Source organism: Hipposideros armiger, unplaced genomic scaffold, assembly GCF_001890085.2.
Source record: "Hipposideros armiger isolate ML-2016 unplaced genomic scaffold, ASM189008v1 scaffold_338, whole genome shotgun sequence".
Classification (NCBI taxonomy): domain Eukaryota; kingdom Metazoa; phylum Chordata; class Mammalia; order Chiroptera; family Hipposideridae; genus Hipposideros; species Hipposideros armiger.
The window spans coordinates 284,321-294,970 of record NW_017731688.1 but is presented as its reverse complement, the minus strand read 5'-3'; the positions used below and the strand labels follow the sequence as shown (position 1 = coordinate 294,970).

The 10,650-nt window shown below is 35.7% G+C and overlaps 1 long non-coding RNA gene across 1 annotated transcript in view; it reads right to left on the bottom strand.

Moving 5' to 3' along the window:
- Positions 1-544: 544 nt before the first annotated feature.
- LOC109392603 (uncharacterized) overlaps positions 545-10,650 on the bottom strand; it is a 139,372-nt gene continuing 129,266 nt past the window's right edge. Inside the window, exon 3 of the long non-coding RNA XR_002126093.1 lies at positions 545-666. This is a non-coding gene — a long non-coding RNA (uncharacterized LOC109392603). The remainder of the gene's footprint in view (positions 667-10,650) is intronic.

Below are 10,650 nucleotides of genomic sequence, written 5' to 3'. Positions count from 1 at the left end.
CATCAAAACTCTAGCCAGGTTCCAGGAACTGTCTAGCCCATCATTTCTTTAATGTTTACAGAAAATATCTACCAATTCTCTTTCCACGCTTCATTCGGATATCCTTGGTATGTTTCTTTGACTATAGTCATATATTTTTCAATACAGAAATCTCTATTTAAGAAAATAAAATGGAAAAAAATAAATTTCAAACAGGCTTGCATCTCCATAAAAAATATCAGTATTCATAAAACAGCTAAGATATTAGTTATGTTAATACCTTTCATGGTTTCATACAAAAATATTATATTTTCTTGCAAGTATCCTAAAGAACATTAGTGAACAAGATCCTAAATTCTCAACTAAGCATGAAATGAATATATATATTCAAAGCAAGAGCTGGTGAAAGTGTATTTGTTGTCATAAAATTCCAAATCCCAGTCAATTATATTAATAACACCAAAGCTTTAATAATAAATTCTTATTCAACATCAGTGTTCACTAATAAAAACCCAGATAACAAGTAGAACATGCAGTAACATCATGCCTCACTTACCTCCAAAGTTAAAATTGTAGATGACTCCCTAGAAGCCAGTAAGTACTTTTGAAGTCAAGTCTGTTCTTGTTGCAGACTCCACTACACCAGATGATTCTTCATTGTACTGAATCCAGAGGTTATCCAAAATTCTACATTAAACAGCAAAATATGAAGTCAAAATTGAGAAGGGTGAGCTCTGGTTCTTGTAATTTTCACTCCATGATTTGAGGCTTTTTTTTTTTTTTAATTAAGTAACAGTGAATGCCTCCACATGACAATGTTGGCAATGACTTCTCTGAGAGAGAGAGAGATAAAGCTGTTTGAAGTATTGGGAATAGGTCGAAATTCCCTGAATTTTTTAGTTTCTATTCTTTTGAAATACTCCTTCTAACCAACTGAGTTATTTTACATGGAAAACTCTGGTCCTCTCGGAACACAAATGTCATTGGGAGTTATCTGTGAAATGTTTCCAAGCACAGAACTGGCCTTTACTCCTTAAACTAGTATCTCTTCAGGATTCAAAAAGCCAAACTCAAAATTTCCCACATCCCTCAATGCCATTATTTTACCACCTTTTAGAAATAGCTTGCTAAACTCTCTGCAAGGATTCTATCAGAAAGTTTGAGAAGAATTAAGAACTTTCAGAAAAGAAGGGAGAGGAACAAAGAGAAAGTCACTGAGAACAGAGGTGTTTCAGCATAGGCCACTCCTTTTCAGTAATCTTACAAAGAATGTGTTGATGGTATTCCCATTGTCAATGTTTCCTGAGGTTATAATGTTGTATTATAATGACCCACAGGGCAAGAACAGGGTTTATGAGGGTCTATTAATTCAGTCTTTACTGCCTTGCCAGAATTGGCACTTAATTTATGCTTCTACGTAATACCTGCCAGAACCCAAAGGAGCCAAACACAACATAAATCAGGGGGATAACAAGCAAATTCAATTTAATTTGTTTTTACAAATGTAGAAATTGAATTACAGAGTTTTGTATGAGTCATGGCCACACATGAACTCCAAGTCTTCCTTCTAAGATGTCCCCAGCTCAAAGCTACATTGTGCTGAAAAATATTTTTGCCTACTCTTGTGGGAACTGCTTCCACACAACCCCTCTATTGGTGGAGTACATTGCTCATACATTGCTATCCCTTCTTTGACTGCTGTTCTTACTCTTCAATCTCCTTCTCCTCTTTACTTCTTCATTGTTATCTCTGGAGAATGCTGTTAGTAACCTTGAAGTATTTAATGTGTCTCTTTTTTGAACTCTTAACAGTCTTTCTATACAACATAACATAATAATTATATATAGTGCTCTACCTAGGTCATGTGGGCTTAATCTCCCCAGCTGGATGGGAAGTACTTTAAAGGCTGAGTACATCTTATCATTTTTATCATCCCCTCAGTGCTTGCCCCATTGATGGACATAGGGAGATAAATAATACCTTCCAAGTTCCCATACCCTACAGAACTCTAAGCATGATGCTCCCCTGTGTTCTGCTACTAGAGAGATCTCACCCCAGACGTGCTCCTTCCTTCCTTTTGTTTTCTTGCTACAGAAATACCCTGTCTTCAGAGCCCAGGATGATAAATAGTTCTAGCAATAATCATCCGTGATGATGGTGTTTATCAGCCATACTAAAGATAAGGCCCTGCCTCTCTAAACTGATAAAGAACAAGAATCATGACAAATCAATGTTCAGAAGATTTGCAGATGGGGGGAATTTTGAAACCCCTGAATTACATTAAAAAAACCACCTAAAATTACATAGAGTAGGTGTCCAAGTACTCCAGCTGAACATCTGGCTAGATTTAGTCCCCACACCCTGATCGTTAAGCATGTTGTCTCTTTTAGTTACTTCCTTTTGCTTCGGGGGGAACTGTTACAGCAAGTGTTTATCAAGAATGAAATAGGTCATGCTGATTTTCAAAAGTATAAAGTGCACTGTAGAAAAGAAAGAGGTGAAACATTATTTTTTTTTTAATGGAGCTACTATGTTTGACAGATGTAAAGATAAAAAACAGAGCTCTGGAAATAGGATAGAAAACACATAAGGGAAAAAGGCCCCAGCTGAGGCACTAAGCGAATCAGAAAGAAACATAACTAAAAATGAGTTGACAATACTGGAGAAAACTTTGAGTTTTTTAGAAACATTGCAACTTAAACATTAGTCACATGACACATTCATCTCAACCTCCTCGCAACTGGAGACATGATGTTTAAGTGCGTGAGTAGTGAAGCAGGTAACGTTAGAAGGAGGGAAATAAAAAAATTTGTAAACATTGATTATCTTCTTGTAATATTTGTATTTATAGTAAAAGTATAATCTTCAAGGTTCTCTGGGAGAAAACCGATTAATTTATACAATTGTACATCTTTTAAGATTGAATTAGATAATTATATTTCTTCAAAAATTTCACGTTCCGTCCAAGAGCAGGCAGTTAGAACCAGGCTGTTCATGGGCAGCTTATGGAAGGGAAAGGACTGATTTGCGATTGGTCATTTAGTCTATAATGCATACTATTGGATTATATTATTGTTTGGTGAAAAGTCTAGCTTCTTAATTTTAGCATTTCAACTTACCATATTCTTTTGCTTGTTAAATCCAACCAAAGATTTATGGCGGTATAACTAGGATTTAATGGAGCAGGATCTAGTCATCAGACTTTAGTTCACTTTGGCCTATTAGATCTTATCAGCTGTGTAACCTGGGTAAGCTACTTAATTTCTCTATGTGTTATTTTCTCATCGGTAAATGAAGTTACTAATAATTTGTACCCTGTAGGATTGTTGTAAAGATTCAGTGAAAAAAAATATGCAAAATACTAATATGGGTCAACTATAATGCAAGTATTTGATTAATATTCGTTGTTTTCATTTCTGTGGTAATACAGGAACCAGATCTTAGACCTTGACTTGTAGAAAACGTCTTAGGGAAATATTTCAAAATCCAACAATTAGTATTAAGAAGCTATTGTTTTTAGAGATTCCATCTGTGACATATGTACATTTTAGAAATTTACTTTGAACCTTTAACAAAAAGTAGTAGTGAATTGGGGGAAGGGTAAAAGTAGTCATACTAAAATGTTGATTGTTATTGGGAAATTTTCAAATTCATAAATTTTGCCCATAATGCATTTCTGAGCAAATTAATTTCTTTCTATGTATCAGAATTTCTTAAAATAATACTTGAATGCTTTATATATGAGTCTGGGATTTATTACCTTTCTCATAATTATTTTAATATGCTCACCAAATATGTTGGTATAAAATTCTTAACTCTTCCTCTTAAAATACATTATTTTTAACATTAATTGTAAGATAATATGCAAAAAAATATAATGTTGGGTGGGAGAGGTTGGTAGAATGGAGAAGTGAAAAGAACATTAGACTGAGATCTGGATTCTAGTCCCAGCTTTTCCATTAGTGAACCATGTGTATTTGGCAGGCATAACTGTCTAATAACATTAACGACCAACATTTACTTAGTCTTTAGTCTTTGTGTGCCAGACGCTCTTCTAAGCTCTTTATGTTTATTTGCTTTACTGGGTTCTTACAGAAATCTGTTGTTAAGAACTGTGAAGGGTCTGAGATTCTCTCCTACTTAGAAGCTAATTAATGTGTTAGCCTGCCACAATTTCATGAGCATGGGTAGAAGGCATAAGACTCCTGGTCAGAGACAAAGGTCTTTATTACTCACATCAGTATTAACAGCCAGAGTATCAGCATTTGCACCAGTTCTCTGATAAGTGGGCTGTGTTACAGGAGAGGAACCCTGAGGTTAGGAAACCCAAATCTTTTATAATAGGCAGTAAGTTTACCCCACTTTTGCTCCAGAGGGAGACATTATCTTTATTTTGCTGGACAGTAAGAAACCTATCTTTTGCTCCGAAGGCAGACACTACCTCTATCTCTTTCAAGCCTGTTGTCTACACAAACATCTTTGAAAAGATAATCAAGAAATAAAATAGTCAGCGTCTCTGCCCAAAAGATAGAAACACAAGAGATCTATGGACAAGCGTCTACAAACACCCATGAATAGATGTTATAATTAACTGATATCATAGATACAGAAACTAAGGAACTAAGAAACTCCTAAGTTGCTAAATGATTTGTCTAAGGCTTGTGTGGAGCTGGATTCATACCCAGTCAATCCCAAGAGCCCAGTATCTTAACCAATGTAATCTATTGATATTCCCTTGAATGCAAACATTATTATTTAAATATACAGAAACGTGCAAATGTAAGTTCTAAATGCTATCATTCCTGCACCTTAATTTCCTCACATATTAATATAAAGTGGGCAAGGAGCCAGGGGAGAGGGCTCAGGCCAGAGGTTCACTTTGAGATCCTTTTACATTTACTATGCCTTGATTCTAAGATTTATATCTTAGAATGAAGAGACAGCATGTGTAAGTGGATGTGATGCAGACTGGAAACACACAGAGGAAAATAAGAGCATCTATTTCATTGTCAGTACACATTTTACATGTTTTATTAAGAACTTTGCATTCCTTAATTAAGTTTTATGAGATTCTTGAGAGACAATTAGTGTTGGATTACTACTCTGGGTATTTCTGGCTTTTCTAATTATAGCTCATGGCTGGGGTAAGCAAATACTTTATTTTCCCACTACTCCTATCATAAAACTTCCTTTTTCTATAACATAATTGAGAATATTATCTAAGAATAAAATGAGGGTAGTCTTCAAGCTGCTCATGCCTGGCATGTTACCAGAGAAGCATGTCCTGGATAGAGCATTACCAAAGAAGGGAAGGAAAAGCAAAGAAACTGTAATAACATTAGTGAGATAGTCAGGCTGTGAGTCCTCTTCACATCCAGAGAAGCTCGAGTGATGTTTTTCTTGAGTTGGAATCTAGCTTTAAAGCTATATTTAGATATCGAGTGACACTCTAACCCAGAACATAATATCAGACTCCATATCTTATCATCACAAGGTACATTGTGGTCACATGGTGCCAGTTTTCTGAGCCCTTTGAAACTTCATTTTTTGTTTTTTTTTGTGTGTTTTTTTTCCCCCCTAGAGAAATGCAAGAGCAGCCCTCTTCCTCTTTTGCATGTTGATGTTTGTTAAGACTCTATCCTTGACCCTCCTCTCCTGTCATTCTAGCTACTTTCTTCAGGGCTTCTCATCTACTCCCAGGGCTTCAAAGAGCATTTTTATGCGAATGAATCCAAAATCTTTAAATATGGTTCCCCTGAGTTCCTGATCCAGGCAATCAACTTTCGGTTTGACATCTCTACTTGAATATGTCAAGGATATTTCAAACTCAACCTGTCCAAAATGAAACTCAGTTATCACCACCCTGCAAACCCAATTTTCTATTTAAATGTTCTCTGTGCCATTTAAGGGCATCACCATCCACTCGGGTTCCTAAGCCAAAAACCCAAGCATCTTTCACTTTGCTTTCCATATCCAATTAATCACCAAGTCCTATTAATGCACCTTCCTAAATTTCCTCATGCCCACCGACAACATCTTAGTAGAAATTGCTATTCATTTTGACCTTGCGCATGGTATCATTCTCTAATTGGTCTTTTACAGCCAGAATTATTTCTATAAAATGCACACCTCATCATGTTAACCTTCTGCATTAAGCCTCTCAATGGCTTCCCAGCTACCTACTGGATAAAGCCTGAACTCCTAATATGACTTACAAAGCCTCCATGATTTGGTCTCTGCTCTCCTCTCCGGCTTCATATTGACTGAGTGTCTGTTTTAGTCATGCCAGTCTATTTTCAGACCCTCCTGCCAAACTCTCTCTTACCATCCCTCACACATTGTGCCTCCTGCCTTGGATATCCTTTCCATTATAAATGGCCATTCCTACTCACCCCACTCAGCTTAACAAATCACATACCAGAGAGCCTTCCCTGACTCCTAGACCGCTATATGTTCCCATAGTGCCTTGAGCTTCCTCCATCATTACTGGGGTTTTTTTGTATAGTAATTACTTAAAGCAATGCAATCTGCTTCATCGGACTTTAAGCCTGGGATGGCAGTAACCGTGCTTGAATCCCTCGCATTTGGCTTTGAACATGGCACTTGGTAGTAACATAATAAATTCTTATGAATGAAGAAATAAACAAACAAATTAAGGATAGGTCAAGTACACTTTTGTGAGCAGGAAATTTGCCAAGTGTCATCCTTTTGGCATTGAAGGACTGGAGTTAACACCTTCTAGATCTTTGCCAATTATATAGATGGTGGAGCCTAGACAATTTCTTGGATCATGGCTCGAAGTGTCTGCCTTTGGTTTCTCAGAAAGTCAAGATTTAACAACAAAAGTTATGATAGTTTAGAATCAGTCTTCAAAATAGAAAATAGGTAATGCCAGATTTTTCATGCATGTGTTTTATACTTTGTACATCTTCCATGTTTAAAAATTGGTATTTTATAAAATGTAAACGTGTTTAGAATCGTCACACTTCTTCTTTGACTCCTCAGTTTAAAAGGGGTCTTTTCTCAGGTGAATAGCTGGACTGTTTGTCCCATATCAGGATGTATAAACACATTCCACTGCCTTCAGATTTAGCCAGTCTCTTGAATGCCATCAAGTATATCATCAAAGTATATTTTGTATTAAACAACAACAGAAAGGAGAAAGTGCTTTCCAGGTCATGGCACTAAATTATAAAATTGCCAAGCAAAATTTATGAAAGGTCTCCTCCCTACTCTTAACCCACAGACCCTAAGGACGCTTCTGTGATGTAGGGGGTGGAGGCTATTTTTGTGGGTTCCAGCATTGTGTTGGCTGCTTGGGCAAAAAGTAGAACTAGGTTTTCTTCAGCGTAGTGGGGAAAGTCGGTACACTAGAGGAAGAAGCAAACTGGGTCATAAACTTTCCTTTTTCTACTTTACCACTTACCACAAACTATGTTGTGTGCATTATCCAGTGATAAATAACCATGAAGTATATGAGAGGAACCTCGGGCCTTCCATGCCAACAACAATAAAAAATTTAAATGATTGCAAAATGATGATACTAAAGGATAAGGAGTTCTGCCTCCTCCCTTTAGCCCTGTCAACAAAGCAACATGATTATAATTAGAGTAAGTGTACCTTCAGATTTACTCAGAACAGTCCTTGGCAAGCCTGTTATCTTGGGCTAATTATTAATCATGACACTTTCACAAAAATGTCTTTGGAATATAAATTACATTATGTGGTTATCCTAAGTATAATGGGCATTTAGCATAAGACCAACTCATTCATTTTTTAAAAACTTTTTAGGGGGGAGCCTACTATGTGCCAGCTATGATGGCTCTCTTTTTCATTTGCAATCTAATTTTCCACAACATATCTATTAGGTAGATAATATCACTCTTTTAAAAGACAGAAAGCTATGATATACAAATATTAAGGTATGGTCCAAGGCCACATCACAAATACCTGACAGTCACAATTTAAACCCTTTCTGGGCAACCGGAAAACCATTTTCTCTCAATTACATGATGTGCAGGATCAAAATTGAGCCTTAAAAACACACTCTCTCACCCTCCCCATAGGTGAATAAAACACAGGCAGAAGCAGCAAGCAATTTAGAGTGGTGAGATGCAGGACAGTCCAGTTTAGTCCTGGATGATGAGCCGTGACTGACTCAACCACAGACACTGAAATGGATAATAAATTCTAACACAGCTCCATTGTCCTGAATGTTTTCAGGCCGCAGTTTCCGTGTCTTGGGGGTTCCCTTGAATAAGAAAAGGCTAGTCCAGGAAACTTTCACTATATGCTTCTCACTCACTTTGTAGCAGCGGGGACAGAACGGATCTCCTCCCCTGCCTGCTGCTCACGGCTACCAGTCCTTCCCACACCCCAGATATGAAGAGAGATAACGAGGCCCTCAAATAGAAGTTTCCCGATTATGAGTCATGGCTTACTCAGCCTTTGTTATAGAGAACCTGGAAGCCTTTGAAATACACTGTTGATTTTGGCAGTCTTAATTCCCTGTGCTCTTATCAAGAAACAAGTTACACGACTAATTTGCTTGAGAAATCACCTCTGTAATGAATATAATAACAGCCTATGTTAAAGGGACTGGTGTTTAATCTATGATGTTTAATGTTTGTATATATGAATATGTACTCATTTCCTTGAACAATGCTTCACACAGAATAGATCCTCAATAAATACCTGTTACATTGAATTAAATAAAAATATCAATAAAAGCTAATAGTATTATGGGGCACTTAATATAAGCCAGGCATTATATTAAGGGCTTTATGGCGATTCTCTCTCTCTCACTCTTTCTCTCTTTCTATATATATAGATATACGAGCAGTATGTGTAATCTTATACATGATGTCATATATAATAAATATTTAAATATACACTTAAATTTAATTAAACAAATCAGCTATGAAAAGTCACATCAGCATAGTTCCCTTAACATTATTATTACTTTTGATGTGTACTTCATAGAAATAATTTTTGAAACAAATAAACAGCATGTAATATATAGTTATCAAGAAAAAGGCATTATTATATTCATTTAAATTATATTAGACAACATTTATTGTTATATAATACTATAGTATAGACACTGTATAATCTTTATCTGCAAAACATAGATAATATTACCTAATTATTAGGGTTGCCAAGTAGATAAAATTAGATAATGCATGTGAAATACAATTCCTAGCATATCTCAGGTACTCTGCAAATTAATGACATCCTCTTCAGAACTACAATGAGACTTGGCATACAGATAGGTACGTATTTTATTTAGGAGAAAAATCTTATTTAGTGTTAAGTTTAAAGGCACTTTAAACATATGTATACTTAGTCTATCATTGTAAATATTGTCACATTGTTATATTGTTATATTTAAGTATATGCAAACTTAAAATTAGCTTTAAAGTTGACGTTGGAAGGTAAAATTTTATAGCACAATTTTCCGAAAATAGATTCTGAAGATTTCTCCTGAAAAGAGACTTTTTTTTACATGTCCTTTTTTATGTGCTTTGAACCAAAACAATGGAAAAGAAGGTAAAATAGCAAAGTTCTCTTCCTCCATCTAAAGACTACAATTCCTGTACTTTAAGTTTAGTTTTTGATTAATCTTCGAGGAATGCCAGCTTCTTACTGTGATTGGTTCAGGAACACAGGCCTAAACTAATCAGCAAACGATGATGCCTGTCCATGAGAATTTGTTCAAGAAAGAAGAGGTAATCTTATTTAGGTTTTGACCCCAAGAAATTGTCTGAAGGCTTTGATAAAGAGATTTCCTTTTTCTTACAAAAATTGCTGAAAATGCCGAGTTCTCTTTCTTGGATATTTTTGTGCATAGATTCAAGGCTTAAAATGGCTACAGACATCATGCTACTGTTTGAGGGTTAGGCAGATACACAGAGGAGATATGTAACAGCTAAGAAAGGTGCAGAGAAATAGATCTGGCGACATCAGATTAAGCCAATTTAAAGCCTGCATCTTGACTGTTGGTAACTGTTGGAGCTGGGTGATGGGCACGCAAGGAACCAGTGTGCTAGTCTCTCAAATACCCACCTTTGTGTATATTTGAATTTCTATAATAAAAATAAAATAAAAACTAAACTAAATAAATAAATAAATAAATAAATAAATAAATAAAATAAAGCCTTCATCTTGACTTCTAAGGTCAATAGTTTTCTCAAAATATGGTCTCAGACTAGGAGCATCAGTCTCACCTGGGGACCTAATAGAAATGCAAATGTTAGATCCCTATGTCAGACCTATGGGATCAGAAACTTGGGGTGCGGCTCAGCAATCTGTATTTTAAGAAGCCCCTCCCATGATTCTGATGCAGGCTCACATTTGAGAAGCAGTGGTTTAAGCCAGTTTGAGATGTATTTTCTGTGACTTGCAGTCAAAATATATTAAATGTAACACATAGACTTGTAAATATACATCAATCATATACTTATTGAAAACGATTGCTTCAAAATATACTTAAGTTGACTAATGATACATTAAAATGAAAAGTTCAAAAAGAGAAATCATGGTATAATAAGACTGAAAGATTGCCCTGTTGTTTAAATGTAATAGTAAAACTCAAAGGCTTTCAACCCAAACTGCCTGGGTTTATATCTCAGTTCCACTACCTTTTTTTTTTTTTTTTTTTTTTTTTTTTTT